The sequence below is a fragment of the Theropithecus gelada genome, chromosome 1, assembly GCF_003255815.1.
Source record: "Theropithecus gelada isolate Dixy chromosome 1, Tgel_1.0, whole genome shotgun sequence".
Taxonomy (NCBI): domain Eukaryota; kingdom Metazoa; phylum Chordata; class Mammalia; order Primates; family Cercopithecidae; genus Theropithecus; species Theropithecus gelada.
Genome location: NC_037668.1, coordinates 153,082,509 through 153,094,344, shown reverse-complemented (window position 1 = coordinate 153,094,344; position 11,836 = coordinate 153,082,509). Strand labels below are relative to the sequence as shown.

Sequence of the window (11,836 nt, the reverse complement as noted above, 5' to 3'; positions counted from 1 at the left end):
CTTCCTGGCCACAGTACAGGACTCTGAGGTGCAGGTCTTGCATTCAGCTAAGCCACTGCTTTGCTGTATCTCACTGAGAAATGGCTTAAGCCACGTCTGTTCCCTGTTTATGAATTTGAGATAGTAAAATTTGTCACTAATAGTTCATCATCAGGTTGTTGATTAAAACAGATTATTAGAAACAATGGCCTTATATACTGGGAAGGCAGTTACTTGTGTCTTTATAGGTCTTATAGCTACAATACCATGTCTATAATAAATAATAGCATGAGGAAGACTGGGTCCGGTGGCTTACACCTGTGAGGCTGAGGTTTGAGATCATAAGTTTGAGACCAGCATAAGAAACATAGTGAAACCCTGCCTCTACAAAAAATACAAAAATTACCCTGGCATAGTGGCATGCATCTGTAGTCCCAGCTATCTGGAAGGCTGAGGTAGGAGGATCACTTGAGCCTGGGAGTTGGAGGTTGCAGTGAGCCATGATCATGCTACTGCACTCCAGCCTGTGTGACACAGAGAGGCCCTGTCTCCAAAAAAAAAAAAGCAAAAATAAATAAATAATAACATAAGGAAAAATTAAAAATTTGGATTAATAAATTTGTAATGCTATTAATAACAGTTTTTATTTACCCTGCATTTATTATGTGCCAAGCATTTTGATAAGTGCTTTTTAAATGTTGTATGATTGGCCCTTTAGAATAACCTTGTAGGAAGGCACAATTACTACCTTCAACTTAAAGTTCAGGAAACTGGGGCCTTTTGAAATCATTCCGCAAGAGTAACAAATGGCAGGCTGAAAGTCCTCTTGGGAGACAGGCAGCCCACCTGTTCCCATAGAGCAGTGTGACCCCCTCTGAATCTCTCTGTGTTGACCAGGCTGGTGAGTATGTATGTCCTCCTCTAACACCTAATAAGGCAATATTTTCCTTTTTCTTCCTCTAGTTCCTTATGTAAAGAATGTTTAATTTCCCTTTGTCTTTTGTCATTTGACTTTCATTTCCTATTTTGGGATTTCTGCTTCTCTCACACGGAGCCTTCTGTTCTGCCCTGCTTCATTTCTCTTCTTGGTGGATTTGACCTAAGTTCCAGTTTTTGTGCCTTTTCCTTTATGTTTCAGTTCCTTATATAGTCTGCACGAAGCCAAGTGAAGTTACCTTCTATGGTTGACATCCCTTTTCTGTTCACTGGAAGTTTTCTAGTTTTCCTGTGTTCTTTTGATACGTATATACTTATCTGAAAGGGGTTTCCTTTGGAGTGCTCTAGGTTAGACTTCAAAAAGAAGTTTCTGATTTAAGTGCTGTAGTGTATTAGAATATTTTACTGAGAAGGATTATAAAGTGCTTACAGGTTTTTTGTTTTTATAAAGAAAGAATAAACAATGACAGAAGGAAGACGGATGGAGGGGTTGGAATATTATCTTGCTGAGATGCAGAGGAAGGGAGAGAGAGAAAGAGAGAGAAAAATTGGTGGCTTCCACTGATGGCATTCTAGTTGAATTCTGGACTATTTGTACTATTTCAGAACACAGAATAATAGAACTCAGAAATGATCATTGTCACAATATTGGATATTTTGTTAGGTTTTGTTTGGTTTGGAAGTAAGGATGTTCCTCTACTCAGTGTGTTTTAGGTCCTTATCAGAAATTCAGGTTCTAAATGGTTCAATAAAGTGGCCATGGCAGCAGAGCACATGGAAACAAATACTGGGTTCAGGACCAGAGACCTAGACCAAGTACTGGTTTTCCTGGTAATCAGCTGTGTGATCTCTAGCAAGTTATCTATCTTATCTCTGAGTTATCTCTGAGTCTGTTTTCTTCCTAGTATAATGAGTGGAAAGGATTAGATAACCTACTGCTAAACTTTTCATACACTATAGTTCTCAGTGTAACACATTTTCCCTCTTTCTTGTAAAAACTTGGAAAATTCTTATTACTAAAAGAAAGTTATCTGTGGTGAGGAAGACCATCAGTAACTCCAGCCTTGCCCTAGTTAGATCTTGGCAACTAATACTTCCAAGTTCCCTACATATGTGCGTATCAGCTATTTTCTAGAGAATGGTAAAATTCTGTTGTAATGTCCCTTCACAATTGTGATTATATCTGAATCAAATACCTTGTTTAGAGGTTATCTAAACTCCTTTTCAGAAGACATACAGCAACATGTCACGCAGGTTTGTAGACTAGAAGCAATAAGCTATACCATATAGCCTAGGTGTGTAGTAAGCTATACCATCTAGGTTTGTGTAAATACACTCTAGGATACTTCATGACAAAGTTGCCTAATGATGCATTTCTCAGAACATAACCCTGTCATTAAGCGAAGTATGATTGTAATTGCATCACATCCTACACACAAGTCTTTATTTCATCCACTTTCATTTATCTCTGAGCTACATTAACCAAAAAATTGAACATTACATTCCAAAGACAGCGCAAAGACAACTTAGTATCTCCCCACTTATTCCTGTAAAAGAAAACTTTATGAGTTTATCTACAGTTAGGCAAATGTATTTTCTTGTACTTTAATATCATTCTCATCACAGATGAAGAAAACAATAAAATAAGTTACACTACGAATACTGATTTTCTTAGATCTTCAAAGCCTCCTCTTGTTTCCTTTCTCCTAAAGCAGATATAAGAACAAGGTTAGTGCCTGCCCTGGGTTTTTCTAAAAACTGCAAAAGAATATAAAATGAAAAAGTAAAAATCTTCTTTTTATTCCTAACCCCCAATAATATTTATCAGAGCTAACTACTATTAACATTTTCTTGTGTAGCTTTCCAGAATTTTCTAGGCATATGCAAGACCTAATTTTTTTTTCATTAATGAGATTATGTCATGGATGCTTATATGTATCTTACCATTTTTAAAAACAATTCATCTTGAAGATATTTGTATGTCATCACACAGGGAACAGGCTTGTCTGCTAAAGTTCTTTAAAAAAAAAAACTAATGAGGCCAGGTGCAGAGGCTCATGCCTGTAATCTCAGCACTTTGGGAGACCGAGGAGGGCAGATCACTTGAGGTCAGGAGTTCAAGACCAGCCTGACCAACATGGTGAAACCTCATCTCGACCAAACATACAAAAATTAGCTGGGCATGGTGGCATGTACCTGTAATTCCAGCTACACGGGAGGCTGAGGCAGGAGAATTGCTTGAACCCAGGAGGCAGGGGTTGCAGTGAGCCAAGATCGTGCCACTGCACTCTAAGCTGGGGGACGTCTCAAAAAACAAGACAAAACAAACACCTAAATGAGATAATTCTGTATCATGATCAACACCAGATATGGGGTGCATTCTGCTCTCAAAAATATTAGTTTCCTTCCTCCCTTTCTTTAACAGAAGAGTCACCTGGATATGTATCGTGATTCTGGAGGATTCTATCATTCATGCGTAGACACAGATGTAGAAAGTCACAGAATCACAGACTTTCTGAGGGGATGGCTCTTACAGATTGCTTGGTTCAAGTGGCAGAGCCTGTACCAAAACCAAATCTTCGCTTTCAATTTGGTACTCTTTTAATCCTTTTTGTTTCTAATGTAATTCTGACTTGTATTTATTGTTTATCTTAAAAATTAAAGTATGGTATGTAATGGTGTTAGATGATGGTTATAAATCAGGTAGTATATGCTGCTCAAAGGAGACAAGTTTTAAATTTTCATTTAGAGAAGAAAGTTTTAAAAGTATCTTTGTCATTTTGCAATGTTTGGTGTCCTTGTGTTTTACCTAGGGGTGTCTGTACCTCAAAGCCTTTAAAATGCTGATGGAAGGAGTGGAGATCCAGTGTTCAGGATAGAAAAGAGGTGGGTAAACATCAAGAATCCAGGAGAATGCTCTAATATTGGAAAGGGAACAAAAGTTGGGAGCTACTTGAGGAGAATAAAAGGAATTATGGAAGGAGTTTGGAATACCAGAAAGCGTGAACAGTGATTTTTACATTGCATTTGTTCCAAAAAAAAACATTGGTTTGTTTGAATATAAGACAGGCAGGAGGAAAATCTGAAAAGTGAAATGACTCAATTTGATCTAAAAAAATTAGTGAATAACAGATTGAGCAGCATTGCAGTGATGTAGAATAAGCTCTTTTGTCCTGAGGAGTCTAGCTTGTTTTCCTCCTCCAAGGGAGCTAACCGCCTTAGATGAGGTTAGGCAATCTATCACATGACTCAAAGTCAGGCGGCTCAGACTCCCATCTGAAAAATGGAAATTCTGAAAAACTCACGTTTGCATCATAATGATTTACTGAAGGCACAATAGAGCAGAGAAAAAAAAAAAAAGACTTAAGGCCCAAATTTTGGCAATTCAAGTGGTCTGTTATTTAAAAGTCATTCAAAGCATAGAACTATAGAAGTGGAAGGAATCTTAAAGGTCATGAAGCATCTTCATTTTACAGATGAAGAAACAAACACGCACCCAGAGGCTAGTCTAGCTCTCACAGCAAGTCAGAAGAGCATGGGACTAGAATCCAGATCTCCCCAGTCAGTGCCTGGGTTGTACTACTGAACTTCCCCGCATACAGCATTTGTTTCCAGTCATCTGATGTTTACTCCATCCCATGGCAACACTCTCTTTAAAACAATGACTTTATGTTCATCTTTTCTCTCTTCTAATTGTATGAAATTACACATCTAACACAAAGGAATCAGAATCACGTATCTTTACGTGAGAAAAGTGTTTAACGGACATCTAAATTATGTGAAAACACTTATTTTAGAAGTGCGAAAATCATGGCTGTCCCTTAAATCTTTCTGATCCAAGACTGTAAGGGTGGCATTGAAACATTCACATCACACACACACACACACACACACACACGCACACCATATAGACAGAAACAGACCATGCCTATTGGGTATAAAATAGAGAGTGTAGGAGAAAGGATAAGAGTAGAGAGTCTTATTTGATTCATTTCAAAATACTGCTGATTATAATTCACCTTTTGTAGTGATTTGCTAGTCAAATTCACTCAACAAGAATTTACTGAGTGCTTTCTGCTTCTTAAGCACTAAGTATTCAAATATGAAAAGACATAATTTCCCATTCAGGATGCTCACAGTCTAGAGGAAGATATAAGTAAGTCAGGCAACAAGCAGATTTGGTGTCATATGCTAAAAGTACAGCTAACTGGACAGTTGATTTTTAGAAAGCAAAACCTTTTTAAACATTGTACTTAGCAATTCTTCAAATTTCCAGTTTCTAAAATGTTTTAGAATATTTTGTTTCTATTCCATCCACAAAATGAATTTAACACTGAGAAACTAAGTCAGTCAAACAAGGAGTAATATTGGTTCTACCCATAATTAGATGACATAAATATATACAAGAGTCTTTAGCCAGTTAAATTGAAGCATTAGTATATACTTTTAAATATTGATGGAATTGTGGAAGGCAATGAGTCCGTTTTTTTGCTATTAATATCCTATGGCTATAGATTTACATACAAGTTAACTAATTGCCCTATTAGGTAGTATTTTTTACATAGCACAGAATTTGAGAGATTCTGGATGCTGAAAATATAAGGTTCAAACAAATGAAAATTATATTCTTTTTTTTTTTTTTTGAGACAGAGTCTCGCTCTGTTCCCCAGGCTGGAGTGCAGTGGCGCAATCTCGGCTCACTGCAAGCTCTGCCTCCTGGGTTCACGCCATTCTCCTGCCTCAGCCTCCCGAGTAGCTGGGACTACAGGCGCCCGCCACCTCGCCTGGCTAAATTTTTGTATTTTTTTTAGTAGAGACAGGGTTTCACCGTGGTCTCCATCTCCTGACCTCGTGATCCACCCGTCTCGGCCTCCCAAAGTGCTGGGATTACAGGCATGAGCCATCTCGCCCAGCCTCTTTTTTTTTTTTTCTTTTTTTTTTGTAGAAACAGGGTCTTGCTATTTTGCCCAGTCTGGCCTTGAACTCCTAGCCTTAAGAGAGTCTCTCAGCTCAGCCTCCCAAAATGCTGGGATTACAGGTGTGAGCCACTACACCTGTCCCTTTTCTCTTTTTATTATGAGTGACATATGACAAAATGGCATATATTGTAGGTTGTAGGATGATGTTACTATTTTTTGGTGTTTTGCCCTCACAATTTACTCATTCATTCATCATTGGTTCAATAAACAATTCTCTTGCTCAATTTCTCCATCTTGTTTCATTTTTCTTCATTGTCACTCTTTCTTTTCTCACTCTGAGAAAATCCAATATATGAAAACCTGTATTTACCCAAAAGAAAAATCAGAGAGTGATTATTCCCCTTGAGCCCACAGGCCAGTTTCAGTCACCTGCATCTGCATTCTAAAAGGCAGTTCTTCTCTCCTCTACCAGGGGCAGCTGTGGTATTCTATTTAAAGGTAATTCCTGAAGATTTTGAGGGTAAAAAGCAGATAAAGAACTAGCATTTCAGAGTGATGAGCGCAAGGTACAGTTAAATCATTTAATTAACACTCCAAAGCCTGGGTGCTTCTGTCTTGGGGTTATTGTTATCCCCTTTCCTCTCTCTTTACCTTTATGGAAGTGTCACTTTCCCCTTCATATTTGCTTTGCCTCCCTTCTCTCTTCCCCACTTATATGACCACAGTAAAGACTTGAAGTATTCTCTATTTTCACAGTTGCTACATTTTATACTTTTTACTTTTAGTTTTCTCGAATCTGCTCATCCTTCTCTGTATTGTTCCAATTTTACTATACGTGCTGCCAAAGCGAGCACTACTTTTAGCTTTCCAACTAGTGAATTTAGACATTTATTATTGGGTAGGTGCAAAAGTAATTGCGGTTTTTGCCATTACTCTCAATGGCAAAATTACTTTCGCAATTACTTTTGCACCAACCTAATAGTTTTAAAATCAAACCAAACCAAACCAAACATAAAAGTGCTTTTTATTGCTCCATGGTCCCTAATGAAACTTTTCCTGTGGAATGATAGACATGGATGGGAAAGGAGTGCTTTAGGCCCTGCTTACAAGAGCAAACTCCTCAAGTGTGATTTAAATGATTCAATTAAGTGACGGTTTACAAAGGTGAGGCTAGGGCTAAGGAAAACCGACTATACATGGTGGAACAGCCAGGGAGTCCTTAGAGCAAGAAGTCTTTCCACCCCCAGGTCTGAAAAGGCCAGGAGAAAGAGCTCTTCTCAGAAGCCAGAGCAAGCTATAGTTGTGTGGGTAGGGTGACCTTAGGTAGAGGAAGACAGTCACTGCCAAACCAAGGTTGGCAGAGAGGGAGCCCCAAACTCAGTCTGCTCTGTTTGCCACAGTGTGGAGAAATTTTATTATAAAAGGCAAAGACGGAGATTGCAATGAGCAGCCTAGCTAAAAATCGCGTAGGGCAATAATCAGGCAGGCCAATCAAGAAAAGGGCCAATCAAGAAGGGCCAGGCCCTGGTGGCTCATGCCTATAATCTCAGTACTTTGAGAGGTGGAGATGGGTGGATTGCTTGAGTTCAGGAGTTCAAGACCAGCCTGGCCAACAAGGTGAAACCCCGTCTCTACTAAAAAATACAAAAAACTAGCCGGGCGAGGTGGTGGGCGCCTGTAGTCCCAGCTACTGGAGAGGCTGAAGCAGGAGAATGGCGTGAACCCAGGAGGTGGAGCTTGCAGTGAGCTGAGATCCGGCCACTGCACTCCAGCCCGGGCGACAGAGCGAGATTCCGTCTCCAAAAAAATAAATAAATAAATAAAAAATAAAAGTGCTCATAACACGTACATTGACCTACAATTCGGCAAAACCATCTAACACAAAGCCTATTTTATAATAAAGTGTCAAATAGTTCATATAATTTATTGAATACTATACTGAAAGTGAAAAACAGAATGGTTGTACAGGTACTAGAAATATTGTTTCTAATGAATGTGTATTGCTTTTCCACCATCATAAAGTCAAACAATTTTAAGTTGTNCTGTAATCCCAGCTATGTGGGAGGCTGAGGCAGGAGAATCCCTTGAACCTGGGTGGTGGAGGTTGCAGTGAGCCGAAATTACGCCATTGCACTCCAGCCTGGGTGACAAGAGCAAAACTGTTTGGAACAAACGAAAGAAAGAGAAAGAGAGAGAGAGAGAGAGAAAGAAAGAAAAAGAAAGAGAGAGAGAGAAAGAAAGAAAGAAAGAAAAGAAAAGAAAAGAAAAAGAAAAAGAAAAGGGCAAGGGTCCCTTGACTCATCTCTGCTACTGGAATGGGTAAAATGACCAGCGGGTAAAGAAAAGAAAGATCTTCAGAGTCAATGGTTTTGGGGAAAGATGAATGAGTCCTTAGATGAATAGACGATGGTTTGTGATAGGGTCTGGGTGTGGTGGACTTCTGGCCTCCTCTTCTGTGATAAGAGTTAATCTTCAGAGATTTGGTGACAACTGACTTCATCTTGTAGCATGTGTCTTTAGGCAGATGGAGGGAAACTCAGAGAACCTCTCTGTTTTGCAGTTTTTCAAGTGCCTTTAGCTCAAAGTAATCAATATACCAAAAAAATATATATATATACCAATATACATATTTTGGGATGGCATTTCCTGAACTCCTTCAATGGTGCTGGGGTTCAGAAACCAACATCCTAAAGTATGGCACTTTAACATGCTGAACTTCAGATGAAGCCTCTCAGGGTCTCTCTGACATGCCCCCAACCCTCTCTGCACTCGCTCTCCCAGAGCACAGGGCGAATCTGTTCTCTGAAGTTCCCTGATTGGCCTAAAGTCTGGACCCACCAAAGAAGAAAACAATTACCTGTGGTCCCTTCCCTGAGTTTTCAGTAACCGAACTCATATCACAGGAAGAAAAACTGAAGTTTGTCAACAAATCTGGACAGACTTTTGTCACAAACCATTGTCTGCTCTGCGGGCCCAACAGACTTTGTCTCAGGCCATTGTATATTCTTCATGCCTATTGAATTCCCCAAAATTCATTTACTGCTACCCTAAAATCATCCACACTTCCCCTACCTCCCTTTCTCCTAAGAAGAAGTGTATATACAAGCATCTGTGCCCCATTGCGTGGTGGCATAATCACTCTGTGATAGCCCCCCATGCATGCTAATAAGTTTGTATGCTTTTTCTCCCATTATTCTGCCCTTTGTAAGTTGATTTTCTCCTTATGAAAAGAGAAATATTGAGCTAATTGGGCTTACTTGGTATATTAAATTATATGGGAAGCATTATCAAATAATAAGTAATGCTAACCTTTGGATTATATTTGTGTGAATGTGTTATTAATATGTTTCAGAAATTGTATGAAATTCATAGAAATTTGATAGTCTGGAATAACATTATCAGTCATAATTCTGGTTACTATCTTAAAACGTTGCATGCAACAGAAATAACCAAATTTTCTTCTCAATTGTGTTATCATCATAATGAACTCTCATCAGATCTTTAACCATGAACATTTGAAGTCTTGTTATTCTCAGCTGACAATTGTTTACTGTGGTCTATCTTTTTCCTTTCTCCCCTGTTTCCTTATGTCCTAACTACTTCCTTTTCCTTACAGGAAAATCCATGGAACCGTAATCTATGGATGGCTTTAGGTAAGGCTTATGCTCTAGCAAAAAACCAGAGCAACTGTTAGGCTTATGAAGATAAGCTAGTTTCCACTGAGGAATGATTCCAGTGGGGTTCCCGAGGGCTCACTCTTGGCAGTAGTAGCGCATCAGTCATATGGAATTTGAATCGAATCCATAAATTGGGGAAAAATCCTGGACTTTATGGTTAACCAGAACTCCCAGAGGTTCAAATGGGCAGAAGTCATCCTTTGAAAGGTGGATGATAGCACGCATATATGTTTTTTGTTTTTTGTTTTTTTTCTTTTTCTGAGATAGAGTCACCCAGGCTGCAGTACAGTGGTGCCATCTTGGCTCACTGCAACCTCTGCCTCAGCCTCCCCAGTAGCTGGGATTACAGGTGCGTGCCATCAAGCCTGGCTAATTTTTGTATTTCTAGTAGAGATGGGGTTTCACCATCTTGGCCAGGCTGGTCTTGAAGTCCTGACCTTGTGATCCATCCACTTTAGCCTCCCAAAGTGCTGGGATTACAGGTGTGAGCCACTGCACCCAGCCAGCATATATGTTTTAAGAAAAAATATTTACTGGAACATCATGTGGCTTTAGAGCTCCTTTTTGCTCAACTTGGAGGCTTGTATATAGCATTGACAAAACTGAATATTGTGCCTATCTCTCCCCTAATTTTGTTAGTAGAGGAAGCTTAACTAAAAACAAAGCTGACTGAAACTGCTGTTTCTTCAGACACTACCATCAAATACATGAAGGAAATTTCTTAAGGGAAAGGAACAAATGCTGTGTCCAGGGCAGCAGCTAACAGTTGGTTTGCAGGAATCCTGAGTGGTGGATGGCAAGCTTGGCTTAAACCCGGGAGGCAGAGGTTGCAGGTTTCTAATCTTTATGTTCTTCTAGTGGGTCTCCAGGTTACTATGGCTTGTGTTATTAAATTAATGACAAAACTGGATACTTATTTAAATCAGATCATTCTATAGCAAGCTGTGGTCCTTAATTTCCATCACACTTTGTTTTTTTTTTTAATTTTTTTATTTTTTTGAGACGGAGTCTCGCTCTGTCCCCCAGGCTGGAGTGCAGTGGCGCGATCTCGGCTCACTGCAAGCTCCGCCTCCCCAGTTCACGCCATTCTCCTGCCTCAGCCTCCGGAGTAACTGGGACTACAGGTGCCCACCACCACGCCGGGCTAATTTTTTGTATTTTTAGTAGAGATGGGGTTTCACCGTGTTCGCCAGGATGGTCTGGATCTTCTGACCTCGTGATGCGCCCACCTCGGCCTCCCAAAGTGCTGGGATTACAGGCGTGAGCCACCGCGCCCGGCCACCATCACACTTTGAATAAGGATTATGGCCAACTGGATTCAAATACTGTTGAACTGTCGATATTACTTACCTAAGCTTTGACTTGTTTGATTTGAATCAATTTGGTCCCTTGGAGCTCCTGTTAAGGAACACGCTGCAGTTTTTTGGTATTATCCTAAATACCAAATCCTATCTAATAGTCATCATGATAGTCCCCCCGGTGTGCTGTATCCTCTCAAGTCTTAAACGTTTCTATGCAGCCATCCATTGAGCATTGAATGATCTCACTTTGACTAGATCAGCAAGAATATAAAGAATTATTCAACTGATGTGATGCTATGACTTGTGAATTCCATATTGAGAACAAATAAGTCAATTTATGATGGTGACAGAGAGTGGCATGAACCAGATATGTTTTTTAGAAAGTTTTATTTATTAATTTTATTTAAAATTTTATTTTCAGGAATGGGATTGACTGCAAGGAAGCACAAGTGAACTTCCTGGGGTGATGGAAATGTTTTGTTTTGATTGTGGTAATGATTACATGACTATGTTTGTCAAAATTCCAGAACTTTAAACCTAAAAGGGTGAATTTTACTGCATGTAAATTATACCTGACTAAACATGACTTTTTAAAAAGGCCTGAAATCTTAACTACTCAGCTAAAAATAAAATAAAATAAAATATACAATTTAGGTGCAAAACAAGTTTTGTTTTCAGGACTGACAGAGGTCCAATGATTGTATTTATTTATAAAGCTAATAATCCAATCCAATATATCAATATAAATACTTTTAAATAGGATATAAAAAATTATGAGATTTTTAAAAATAAGGATTTAGACTGCAAAATATTTATTATGACTACAATGTTGCTGAAGCAATGCTATCTTTAAAAATATCTCAAACACAAAATAACACTGTAATGCTGTTAATCATTGCAATGATTTAAACTTCCAGAATATTACCATAATGCTGCTTATATTATATACCGAAAGCCCTATATTTAATAGTTAAAAACAAAGAATTATTTAATACCAGCTAGCTTCATTACTTGATAGATTAAC

At 38.9% G+C, this 11,836-nt stretch overlaps 1 long non-coding RNA gene across 1 annotated transcript; it reads left to right on the top strand.

Moving 5' to 3' along the window:
* Window positions 1-3,729: 3,729 nt before the first annotated feature.
* Window positions 3,730-11,459, top strand: LOC112619073. Its single transcript, XR_003118169.1, has 3 exons — window positions 3,730-3,801; window positions 9,451-9,487; window positions 11,234-11,459. It is a non-coding gene; the product is annotated as an uncharacterized LOC112619073 (long non-coding RNA).
* The last annotated feature ends 377 nt before the right edge of the window (window positions 11,460-11,836 follow it).